At 36.8% G+C, this 13,729-nt stretch overlaps 1 long non-coding RNA gene across 1 annotated transcript in view; it reads right to left on the reverse strand.

Annotated features, from left to right (window-relative positions):
* Nucleotides 1-13,729, reverse strand: part of LOC129058982 (uncharacterized) — a 206,517-nt gene that overhangs the window by 71,520 nt on the left and 121,268 nt on the right. Inside the window, exon 3 of the long non-coding RNA XR_008524508.1 lies at nt 3,504-3,595. This is a non-coding gene — a long non-coding RNA (uncharacterized LOC129058982). The remainder of the gene's footprint in view (nt 1-3,503; nt 3,596-13,729) is intronic.

The raw sequence follows: 13,729 nt of genomic DNA on the forward strand, positions 1-13,729 counted from the left end.
CCAGGGATGCAGGGATCGTTTAATATACAAAAGTCAATAAATGTGATATGCCACATAAACAAAAGTAAAAACAAAAATCATATTATCATCTCAGTAGACACAGAAAAAGCATTTGACAAAATCCAGCATCCCTTTATGATTAAAACCCTCAGCAAACTCAGCATAGGAGGGACATACCTTAAGGTAATAAAAGCCATCTATGACAAACCCATAGCCAACATAATACTGAACAGGGTAAAGTTGAAAGCATTTCTGATGAGAACTGAAAAAAGACAAGGATGCCCATTTTCACCACTTCTATTCAACATAGTACTGGAAGATCTAGCTAGAGCAGTCAGACAAGAGAAAGAAAAAAAGGGCATCGAAATCAGTAAAGAGGATGTCAAACTGTCACTGTTTGCTGATGATATGATTTTATACCTAGAAAACCCTAAAGACTCCTCCAAAAAGCTCCTAGATCTGATAAATAAATTCAGTAAAATTTCAGGTACAAATCAATGTACACAAATAGCACTCAGTGACCAAGCTGAGAATCAAATCAAGAACTCAACCCCTTTTACTTCAGCTGCAAATAATAATAATAATAAAAACAAAACAAAACAAAACAAAACTTAGGAATGTACCTAACCAAAGAAGTAGAAGATCTCCACAAGGAAAACTACAAAACACTGCTGAAAGAAATAATAGACGACACAAACAAATAGAAATACAACCCATGCTCACAGATGGGTTGAATAAATATTGAGAAAATGACGATACTGCCAAAGGCAGTCTATAAATTCAATGCAATTTCCATCAAAATATTATCATCATCCTTCACAGAGCTAGAAAAAAACAATCCTAAAATTAATATGGAACAAAAAAACGAGTCTGCATAGCCCAAACAAGTCTAAGCCAAAAGAACAAATCTGAAGGCATCATATTGCTCAACTTCAGACTATACTACAAGGCTCTAGCTACCAAAGCAGCATAGTACTGGTATAAAAACAGGCACAAAGCCCAATGGAACAAAATAGAGAACCCAGAGATAAAGCCAGATGCAATGTGATCTTGATGGTTGAGGCACCAAAGTACTCAAGGGGCCAACAAGGGCAGATGAATACAATTGCAACTCTGACCTGGGCCTTTAAACCGCAATCACCTGGCCCCAGCCTTCTTCTCTGATCTTGACCTCATCTCTGTTACCCTCTCCCTTGCTCACTATGATGCATCCATCACTGTCTTCTATTTCTCAAACACATGCTCAAGCCTCCCTCAAGGCCTTTGCACTTGCTATTTCCTTTGTCTAGAGTACACTTTCTTGATCTTCACAGGCATGGCTTACTTACCATATAGCAATGTCATCTCATCAGAGAGGCCTTTCCTGTTCCACCTATTTAATATGGCCTATCACCTTCACAAGTCACTTTGCTATATTATCCTATTTTATTTTCTCTATATAGCATTCATCTGTACCTTAATCTTCTCGCATTTATCTACTTTTACGTACATTTATTGTCTATATCCCCTCATAGAAAGATTCTAAGAGACTTTTGTTCACAATTCTATTCTCAGGACACAGAATAGTACACAATAGGTGCACAAAAAATATTTATTAAATGAATGAACCAGGAAGTGAATGAAAGGACGTCGTAACCATATTGTTAATTTAGAAAAGTACTCAAGTTGCAGTGAGGGAAGGTGAATGCTAAGAAAATCTGAAATAGAGGAAATTTCTTTAGGCAAGAAATGCTGAGGTCCTGAACTAAGGTATTTTTGGTAGAAAGGTAAAAGGGTAGGTTAGATAAGAAAGGAGACAAGTCGACAGACAATGGAGCCATTTGCTGAGACATGGATCCAAACAGGAAGAGAAGATGGATCTAATTTGGAATGGTGCAGAAACATAAAGAACAGGTTTATATCAGCCCCTACGAAAATTCCCTGGAGCTCCAACTTGTGACTAGTCCCACAGGGAATATAGCAGTTTCATTCAATGCAGCTTGTACCTATAAAATGTGTTTATTAATCTCTCCTCATCTATATATAATACTTGTGGTGGAATTCTCTTCATGGGGTTATATGGACTCCAACTCTACTTTGCAACACTGAAAGAATTATTATTATAGCTTTATCATTACTACCTGTAGCTAGTACCAGTCCCTTCTAAAATAGACAGAATTCATAAAATATAGCATAATGCAAATTTCTCCCTATTTGCTTCTTCGCCAGATAGATGTCTGAAATACAAATGTTATGGAGAAAAATTCAGAATTTTCCAACTGTAACCAGGTTTCTTATTTAATCTCTTGGCAAAAGATTCCTCTTGGTTATCATTTCTTTCAGCTTATTATTCTTGCACAGAAGATTGTGTCCATGAATTCCTGAATTCTTAAAGTTGTGTAAAGTAAAATGAACATTTGTAACTGTTAGAATTAGTTTATCTGTGCGCAGATAGGCAGGATCTATAGCAATTAATATTTAATAGGATCTAAATGTTTGAAATAGGAGTTGGTGTAAGGTCTATGCATACGTTTTAGGCCTTGATTTAAATTTTGATTTTCAAGGACTTAATGTACAATAAAGTCCTTTGACATACGTAAAATGCTGTTATCTACAGGTGCAATACACTGACATAACGACCCCTCCTCCAAAACTGCTGAAGCGTAGTGTAATTAGGGAATATCTCCAAGAATAAGCAGAGAAATTTTTAAAAATTTTCTTCCCTTTGAGGAAAAACACTAATCTTCAAACTTAGGATATAAACAAGAATGTTTAAAATAGCTCCCATAAATAGAGTTTCTTCCATTTCTTGCCTTAAGCTTCAACCATTAGTTATGTCCTATATATGTGAACAATTTCCTGGAAAAGCAAAAGTCTGGTTGCTCATCCTATGATGCTTTAATATAAATAAGGCGGGCCTAGAGTAAATTCCATAGCAAGGTTTTAAGACCCAATTTTCAAAAGAAGAGGAAAGGATAAATAACCTCTCTGAGCCCTCTAACCTGTTTACTAATCCTAATCTATACCTTCTTACAGCTTTTGTTTTGTATGTTTTTTGCATTGTATATTTTCCTTTGTATTTTGTATTTTGGTTGTTATATCCAGATGGTACTATATAATTTTATAGACAATTCAAAAGTTAACAGAAAAAAAGAAAAAAGAGAAGATAATGAAATAATATTACAAATAAATGAACATGCTAACATTTGGCAATTAAAAAAAAAAGCCGCTTTTATGCCAATTAATCCAGTAAAGAAACTGTAAGGACAGGCAGGCATTGATCCCTTTCCTTCCCATTATATGAGTCATAACCTACACCCCTATAACAAACGTTAACAAAAGAAAAGCATAACAAATGTATTTAGCCATAGTTTTACATGACACAAGGGCCTTCAGAATGACACAAATACACATGGAAGACTCTCTGACTTTCATGCTTAGGTTCAATGAAGCAGAAACAGCCGTGTAGGAATGTGATTGGCCAAAAAGGGTATGATGGCAGATGCTGGGTAGGGAGAACTCACAAGGCCTGTCTATGCAGATTCTTCCTCTCTGTGCAGCATTCCTTCCTTCCAGGCATGCAACAGGATTGTCTTTGGAATGGCAGTCTTGGGACCTACAGTCAAACAAGATAGATTAGAGAATTTCTTTATGCCCAGTTCCTACACAGAAAGGTTTGGGAATGTTAGAGTAATAATTTTAGGCTTTTGACTGGCTTTGGGGAAAAAGGGGTTCTGGTTCTTATGACTGGGGGAAGAGAGATTCTAGTTTCTTTTCTTTTTTTCAGATGGAGTTTCCCTCTTGTCGCCCAGATTGGAGTGCAATGGCACGATCTCGGTTCACTGCAACCTCCGCCTCCTGGGTTCAACTGATTCTCCTGCCTCAACCTCCCAAGTAACTGGGATTACAGGCGCCCACCACCACACCCGGCTATTTTTGTATTTTTAGTAGAGCCGGGGTTTTGCCATGTTGGCCAGGCTGGTCTCAAACCCTGACCTCAGGTGATCCGCCCGCCCCGGCCTCTTGAAATGCTGGTATTACAGGTGTGAGCCACTGTGCCCGGTCGAGATTCTAGTTTCTATGGCTTGCCCTGGGAAAGAAGGAGGCTGAGGGGCAGGAGGGCAGGTGAAGTTCAGAGAGAAATCGTGCTTCTGAGGTTGCCTCTGAGGCCTTCACTTTGGGGTATCGTTTTCTGAGCCCCAGCAATAACACCTACCACTTCCTGCACAGAGCGCTCAGGTCTTTTTCTGGACTCCTCCCAAAGGCTTATTAACAACAGAGTGGCTCCTGGAGGCGCAGACAAGAAATCAGGGTATGTTCTGATAACTGCTAAATGGGCTTGCAGGCTCAGAAGCAGAGCATCTAAACACCTACCCGTGAGAAACCTTATTAATTTAACAAGAGATGTTTATTGTTGTTTGATCAGAGACTAACAAAGTTCTATGAAACCTTCATTTACGCTCTAGTTAAACTTCCAGGCATTGCCTACTCTCTGAATAGCAGTGACTGAGCTTTTTAAAGGTTAAATTACTCACATAACCCTGGCCAGCTTGGTTTACAAATACAAAAGAATATTGCTATTTAACCAAAAGTGTCAAAGCAAAGGAATCAGAGGTGATCAGCCAGAGGCCTATATTATTTCTCTCAACTAAGAAGTTTGCATTTCAGGAAATCTGGAAACTGTTTTGTTTGTACGTCAAAAAGGAAAGAGTAGAGAATGAGTTGGTTACAAAGGGTAAACACCAAGGAAAATGGGGCTGATGGAACTGTTCTGTGTGTTGATGATCAGACTTTTATATGCATTTGTTAGCCATAATGAAACTGTATTCAAAAAGAGAAAATTTTACTGTATGTAAACTAAAAATTAAATTTATAAAGGGAAAGTGGAGTACTTAAATTTTTCTCTAAGTAAATTCTGGCTGTGCACGGAGTGATAATGAGGCTTTCCTTGATTCATAGTTGACTGTTGTTGGGTCTAGGAATAGAGCAAACTATTGACAAATGCCATTCTTTTAAGTATCCAGGTTAATTAATTTTGTCAACATAAGAGTAGTCTTGTAGAACCAAAATTACTCTGATCCTACCCTACATCTTATTTACTTCCAGAAATTTAGTTCCTTGCAAAGTGCTCCCCACTGCCCTCAGACACACACACACACACACACACACACACACACCCCTACCTCAAGAAGAACTCTCCTGACAAATCTCTATTTAGCATCTGCAGTGACCAACTGATTTGCACTATCACTGGCCACAGGGCCTCGGGTCCACTGTCATTGCCCTGACCAAGCATTTTTCCCTTGGCACAATCCAAAGAAACAAATCTCTACCAATGCCAAATTTGTACGTTACTTTCACTCATAACTAAACTGAAGACAGACTACGTTTCATGCATAAAATGAGAATAATGCCTCTCTTTCTATACCAATCAGACCTAGCCCTCAGGCCAACCTGAGGACCTTATATTGTACCATCCTGCTCTCTCATCAGATATATTGCATATACCTCCTCTCTTTGCCTTCGTTTTATGCTAAGTACACAAAAGCCATAAACGTATATGTTCATACAACTCAGTCTGCGAGTCATTCAGCAGCACACAAGAGAAATGGGGCTTTCCTGTAGACTCAGCCATCATTCCCTACTACTGTTATACTCTTATTTGGTTGGGAGCTAATCAACCTAAGTTTTTAAGGAGAAATGGATTTTATACTGAATTCCAAGACACCAGAAAATAATAAATAGGAAAAAAGAGGAGCTCAATTGCTACTAGTCTTAGAAATATTGCCCATATAAGTCATTCTCCCCTGAAAGCTTTTGACAGGTAGAAAGTAGCACACTTGGTTCAAATGACTTACTGATATCATGAACAGATTCTTATGTATTTATTTCTAGGGTACTTTATATTTTCTGCCAACCCAAAAAAACCTTCTTAAAAGGGTTAAGGAACAGGGTCACAGAAAGCATTGGCCCATAGAAATACAGTTCATATTTGTTCACATATATGGCCAAGGAAATGCATCACAGATCAATTGTGAATCTCATTATTAAGAAATTTTAGGCTGTCAAAATCTTAAAAGCCATATTTTCCCTATAACACACAGATGCATTTCCATTCACCTTTCTTATAAAGGTCTCCATTAGAATAGAAAAAAAAAAACATTGAATGACAATTGTAAAGAAAGCTAGTCAACACTTTCATTTTTCCACATGACTTATCTTAGAACTTCTACTATATATTCCATTAAAATGGTTATATAAGTTATAGTAGCAGAACAGATAAATATGTAAGTTGGCTTTTCTTGAGCAATAAGCACTACAAAGAGAAAAAAGTCTTCTCTGTTACTGTTTGTATTGTCAAAAGCTCCCAGGTAATCTTAAGTATCTGTGTTAGGAATATGGGTCTTCATTCAAGGTAGCTGTGCTCTCCCTGGGGAAGCTGAAGTAGTTTGAGCTTATGTCATTGAAATGGTTATCTTCCGTAGGGCAAAGCATCAAGGGGCTTCTTCAATTTATCTTCACTGCATCCAGATTATATAGTCAAGATTCAAAGCCTAAATAATTACAAAATCTAGAAAACACATGCAAATGGGTGAGAATGATGGAGTGTAAGAAACAAACAATATGACAAAGTAGGGACTGTGGGAAAGGAACGAAGTCATATCCCACCCTAAGGAGGTGGCTGCTACAGACTTCCATCTGTTGCTATGAGAAAATGGGGACCCAGTGGAGGAGGGTGTACAATGATTAAGAGAAGCTGGAAACTTGAATATATTTTGTCTGTGTATGGAATTTCCCAATTTAAAACATTGATTGAAAAACTTATGAAACCCTGAGCCAAACCACGTCATGCCTACAGGACAAATTCAGTCAAAGCATTGCCAGTTAGGTGCATCTTTTCCTTACTGATTGACCTTTTATCAAGGTGTGACAGTTAATTTTTTGTGTCAACTTGACTAGGCCATGTTGCCTATATATTTGGTAAAACACAGCTGAATGTTGCTGTGAAGGTATATTTCAGATGAGTTTAACAATTACATCTGTAGGCTTTGAGTAAAGCAGATTGCCATCCATAATGTGACTGGGCCTCAGTCAATCAGTTCAAGGTCTTAAAAAAAGATAGACTGGCCTTTGCAAGAGAAAGGGAATCTATCAAAAGAATGCCTTCTGACTCAAACTGCAGCATCTGTTTTTTCTTGGCTATCCTTCAGATTTTGGACTTGCTAGCCTTCACAATCCTGTGAGCCAATTCGTAAAAATCAGTCTCTCTCTCTCTCTCACTTTCTTTCTGTCCCTCTGTCACCCTCTCTCTCTCTAAGTGGCAGATAAGAGAAGAAAAGGGCTCTGAAGACTGCTGTAGATTAGATATAGGTGTATACATCATACACACACACATATGCACACGTGCGCACACACACACACTTGTATCTCCTGTTGGTTCTGTTTCCCTGGAGAACCCTGAATAATACAATAGGTATGCCAGGACAGTCCCATTTTATGCCTGTTTCCCCACAATAATTAAATAGTAAGACTTTTATTTGGCCGCACTGTTTAGATAGCTTTAAATCCACCACCCAAGATGACTACATGCTAGATTCTATACAGACAAACCTATTGCGAGTCACTCTGATCTCTATTCTATTCTAGCCTATTTACCCCATCTTACCTCCCTCCCTAAAAGACCATTTTTGATTTTCAGCCAACATTTTAGAAATATCACCTTGATTCCATCATCTCTCTCACCCCTCTCTCCTCAAAACTAACAGTTTGAATTATATCCTATTTTAACTTTTTTTTTTCATTTTCACTCCTAATTTATATGTGTTTTGAAATAATAAACAGAAGCTTCATGTCATACTTCTTGTATTCAGCTCTTGGTCTCACATTACAGGATCCTGGCTCTTATTTTGTGAACTGCTCTGACCCACGGCTTTCTCCAGTTTGCCCTCTTCCTATTCTGCTCACCTATTTTGATCTTAGTGTATGGCATGCATCTCTCCTGACCAAAGCTCCTTTTGGAAAGAAATAGCACAGAAAGGAAAGTAATATCTGATAACATTTCACACACACAAAAGAAATTGTAATGGATTTCACATGACTATTTCTTTCAATGCCAATAACAATAGTTAATGTATATTCAGTATTTATAATGTGTCAGGAATTGTCCTAAGCACTTCACACATATTAATTTTAATCTTTTATACATCCCTATTTTATTCTAATGATAACCTTATGAGATATTATTATAGTTCCAATTCTGCACATGAGGAAACTGAGATACAGAAAGGATCAAAAACTTGTTCAAAGTCATGTAGTTAACAAATGGTTTCAGTTTCAGAGACACAATCCTTACCACCATGCCCCTATATTTGTCAAAGTAAACTGACTCTTACTCTTACAACAAATGATCTCAAATTCTTAATAGTTTAACACAGTAACCATTTACTTCTCACCTATATCACTATCTAGCAAGAGTTGTGGGGTTGTGGGGCACTTTCTTTCACACAAACACTCAAGGCCTTAGCTACTTCTATCTATTTGTTCCCCCAGCCCCTCAGCATCTGAGTGGCAGATAAGGAGACAGAAAGATTGCTATAGGCCAGATCCAGGTTCACATCTCTTGTGTCCATATCCTGCTGACCTGAACCCAATCGCACACCCCATTTGACTAAAAGAAAGACTGGGAAAGATAGTCCAGCTGTGTTCCCAGGAAGAGGAAACAAAATCCAGTGAGCACACACAGTGAACCACAGCCTCCCTGCAGTGTTTCCTAAAGGCCAGGAGAAAGAAACAAAATTACAACATGGTGAATGCTATTCTATGACCATGGACAATTACACAGCACATGGATGTATCCCTGGTGGACCAGCTTGACCACAGAATTTAGAATCCCAAAAGGAAGAGATAGCATATCTTTCACTGGCTATTCTACCAATCACACAAAGCTAAAACTTCCTAAGGATAAAAGTAGGATTATGGTTGAAGAAAAAGCAGAAAATAAATAGGACTGCAATTTTGATGCAACGGAAAATTGGCCTTTATGAAAATAGAATGCTTTGGAGTTTCTATGAATTCCAAAAAAAATCTGAAGAATTAAGTAAAGCAGTTTACTATAATTAGAAACCATCGTCAGAACAGTCAGAGCAGTGGACAACAGCCTTAATAGCTTATTCTCGAATTCAAATTTTTTTAGATGGATTAGAAAAAGAATATTTACTGTGTCTTAAATTAAATAAAATAGTGTCCAAAAAGTTAGAAACAATTGCTTTGATCTAAACCTGAGAAAAAGAAGCCTTCCCAATATTAATGGGAAACCAAATTTCCATGGATTATCTTGATGAAAACATACCATTGGTAACTATATTGCAAAATCTGTCCTTCTTACTAATTCTAAAGGTGAAACCCTGGAATTCTCTTAGACTGCTTAAATTTTGAGAGTTTTTTAAGAGTTAAATTTATTAAGTTCCACCAAAGGTAAAAAATAAAACCAATTCTATGTTTTATCATAGAATATGTTTCATTGGCTTCAACAGTATTGTTTTTGCATTTGCTTTTTCTCATTGTTTGCTTGCCGTTTATATCAACTCCTTTTTGTTATTCCCGTAATCTGTGTTATTCAAAGGAGCAGACAGGAGCAGACTTCATCTGTCTGTCATTTATTGATTAAAATGCAGTAAACATCTTTGCAAAGACAGTCCAAACAGAGATTCATAGAAGTAAAGATCTTTGTCCTCCAGCTCATTGTTTACAATCTGTTTACGGGTCAAAGTGGGTAAGGAAAGCTTCAAACTCTCCTCCCCAACTCTAACCCCCAATTTTCCCATATATAAAGAAAGAGCAAAGGACATAAAACCAAACACCGCATGTTCTCACTCATAGGTGGGAATTGAACAATGAGAACACATGGACACAAGAAGGGGAACATCACACACAGGGGACGGTTGTGGGGTGGGGGGAGGGGGGAGGGATAGCATTAGGAGATATACCTAATGCTAAATAACGAGTTAATGGGTGCAGCACACCAACATGGCACATGTATACATATGTAACAAACCTGCACGTTGTGCACATGTACCCTAAAACTTAAAATGTAATAATAATAAAATAAAATAAAAAAAAGAAAGAGATCTAAGTAATGGGTTAGATTGGATAATATTAGGGAGGTGGAGTGAGAAAATTTTGATCACTCTCTATGTGACAGGCATTCTCTGGGATGCTCTTCCTTCCTCAAGGCTGGAGAGTAAAGACTGGGTTTAGGACCTGGTGCTCAGTGAACAGAGTCTAACCATCTCTGTCTTTTTCTAGCTCCAATGCTTTGTACTCATCTTTTCGCTAGCTGTCAGAGTCTAGACATTTTTTTCATAATCCCTAGAATGTTAAATCTCAGGCTTAGACAAGAGATTAGAGTGAAAAGATGAGTTCCACATGTTAGCTAAACTTAGCCTTCCCAGTGGCCTTGACTAAGATTCAGTCTGAAGCTTATCAGAAGTAAAATGTATGGCCTGGCCTATTTTTGACTCTCAGTCATCATGAAGATGATGAGCAACAGTCACAGAATAGAATCAGTTGTTTAGAATTCCAGGTTCTTCATATTACATAATAATATATGCATACATATCATATATTTATTTTAGCTTTAACAAAACTTCCAGGGACTGGTTTTCCAAGCACTGTGATAAAAGGTAGAAAATCTGCCATAGGATCATGGTAAGGAGAAAATGAGTTTATAGTATAGCCTGTAACATTAACTTCTAGAGTATATCTACATGTAAATTTCACAAAACCTTCTACTTAACAAAATCACACTTACAATTTAGTTTGGCTATGATTATTTTTACTTTTAAATTTACAAAGCTTTTTCTAATACCTATCTCTTGTATATGGAAGGCATATTCTACCCCACAAGTAGCTGAATGTCTCAGAGAAGGTAGCTGTCATGTTGTTTCAATATGAAATTGATGTAGCAGAAGATTTTTTTGCTCACCATTGCCTCAGTGTCACATCAATTCCCCAGTGATAAATGTAAACTGGTTTTAATCACTATAGTCAAATGAGCACATACTTCAAGAAACTTCAAGGAACTTATTATCTGAAACCATAAAATCAAAACGCTGGTATTTTCTTCGGAGATCATTTTTCTACTTGGCTCCTCTAATGGGATATGGCATACATTTTTAACCTTCAAAATTTGAGGCTGGAAATTTTTTACACTTTTGGCAGTTAGGAATACATTAAAACCCACAGTATATGAAGAATTTGTGTACTGGAAGAGGTAGAGATCAAGACTTAGAAGGTCTGAGAAATAATTGATAATAAATAATGGTAGATGATAAATATACTGTTCTTTAAAAGTTTAGATACGGAAAGAAAAGTTAGAGGTAAAGCTAAGTAGATACTGTACGATGTCTCCAAAACACATAGAGAAGATGAGAAGATGATGGCAAAAAGTGATATCTAAAATAAGCAACAGATGAAGAAATTTAACTTTAGGTTTACACAAAATAATGTATTTTTTAACAAAAAGAAACAACATAAAAACTGCTCCTTTGAAATTATAATGTTACATCTTCCAAAGGGTTCTCACTGGAAAACATTTCTGATCATTGGAAATCATCAAATTTCTCTTGCTCATTCACAGCCCAGGACATGAGACAGAATCTTAGGCCAAACCCTCCCTCTACTATTTTAGATTCTGGAGGTGAAAATTCTTCTCTGTCTTATAAGCAGAACAGAAAGCAAGCATTGCCTGAATTTAAGCAAAGAAATGAAAGTACAATAATATCCCAGTCTTTTAAAAACTGAGGCTGTTACTACTTCTGTTGGCATGAGGGAACCCTGGAAGAAAATGGCCTCAAGCTGTGCTTTTCCTCCTTCTTGCCATCTGTGCGGCATCGCGGTGCCTCTGCATCGACAATCACCAGCCGCCAGCAAAGGCCTCTATGGTGTGATATTTATGTTCATTTGAGGTGCTCTGAGTAAAAAAATGCAACAGCTCCTCCCTTGAAACATAGTCATCCACCTTAACTAGCATGATCATTATCCTTGAGAGCCCAGCCACTGAATCTAGCAAATTTAAAGCTGAAGACAGAAAGGGCACTGAAACACAGGCTTACCAGAATACCAATATTTTTAAATTAATGCAAATGCCTATATAATATTGTAGCACAAGCAAAGGTAAATAGATAACTGGAATGGACTTTTCAAATAGACTTGCTCCTAAGCTTGCTTATATTGAGTTGATCATTTTGAATCCATTTACTAGTAGTGTTTTGTCCTCATTTCTAGCAGTCGTGAAATAGTCTTGGCAAAAAAGTATATAGATCTTGTTCTTACTAGTTTGAACACAGCTCTTGAGATGAGTTAGTATTTTTCACTTATATGAATGTCATCCTGGGAATGAAATGACTATGCTTGGTGAGATGCAACTTTTAATATCAAGTCTGGAAATTAATTGTGATAAATATAGTGTTGTAATATAAATAAATGTGAATCACAAACTATAAAAGATCCACAAATAACCACAAGGAAACAAAGAGAAAGAAAACACAAACAAATTATGTGAAGCTTTGATATCACGTTATGAGAATTTAGGTTATTGGTCAGCAATCTAAATTAATACTGACAAATCAATGCAAATAAAGATACATTAATACTCCTTATCATTGCTATATATTTGTTTATTTTCCTGGCCTTGGACTTACAATTTTAGGGAATTAAAAATTATAATTACTCAATACTTCATCTCAAAGATTTTAATTTTAAGAGATGTGGAAGCATTTATTTAGAAATATGTGGTCATAGTTCTATTAACTGTAAAAAAAATTATATAAATGTAATTTAGAGTTATTTTAAATTCCTTTTATTCTAGAAAGTTTAAATGAAATGAAAAATAAAAAGTGAATTCAGGACATCATTTTCCAAGGCGAATTATACTGTTTATTAATAATTTGTTGGAGACACATTGGGCAATCTGACAGTCAACAGATGTAAAATTCAATCTCTGCTCTTCCTCATCCCAGCAATGACTCTGGACAAGTCTCTCGATCTTACTAAGCAGCAATTACTTTATTCCTGGAATTAGCGATCCATTACTTTTCATTCTTCTACCTTCCTGTATAGTAAGAATTCAATAATAAATATACATTAAATTTATTGAGTGCATGCTATGTGACAGACACTCTTCTAGGCGTTTTTCACATATTAACTTATAGATCTTAACAACCCTATGAGGTATATGTTATACATGTTGTACAAAATATTTTATATTATATGTGACATATTGAATAATGTATACTAATATTATCATCTTCATTGGTAAGGTCAGGGAGATTGTGGAGGGAAGACAGACCATATTTAAAGTCTTATAACATATTGGGAGGACTTTAACTTTTACTGTGGGTGAGATCAGGATGCATTTTATTTTAAAAGGCTTATTATGACTGCCAGGTTGAGAATATAGAACGATGGGCAAGCATAGAGAAAGGGAGATCAGAGAAGAGGCTTCTGCAGTAACCAGGTGAGAGATGATAGGTGCCAGCACCAGCATGGTAGCAGCAGAGGGACTGAGAATGTTTGGATTCTGGATATATTTGAAGGCTGAGTCAATGGAATTTTCTAATGGTTTGGATGAGAAAAAAAGGAAGAAGTCAAGGATGACTCAGCAGTTTTGAACTTAGATAACTGTGAGGGTGAAAATGCGATCTTACTGAGGTGCAGGGTATTGGGATTAGAGCATATTTAAGGGCAGAAA

Source organism: Pongo abelii, chromosome 3 (genome assembly GCF_028885655.2).
Source record: "Pongo abelii isolate AG06213 chromosome 3, NHGRI_mPonAbe1-v2.0_pri, whole genome shotgun sequence".
Taxonomy (NCBI): Eukaryota; Metazoa; Chordata; class Mammalia; order Primates; family Hominidae; genus Pongo; species Pongo abelii.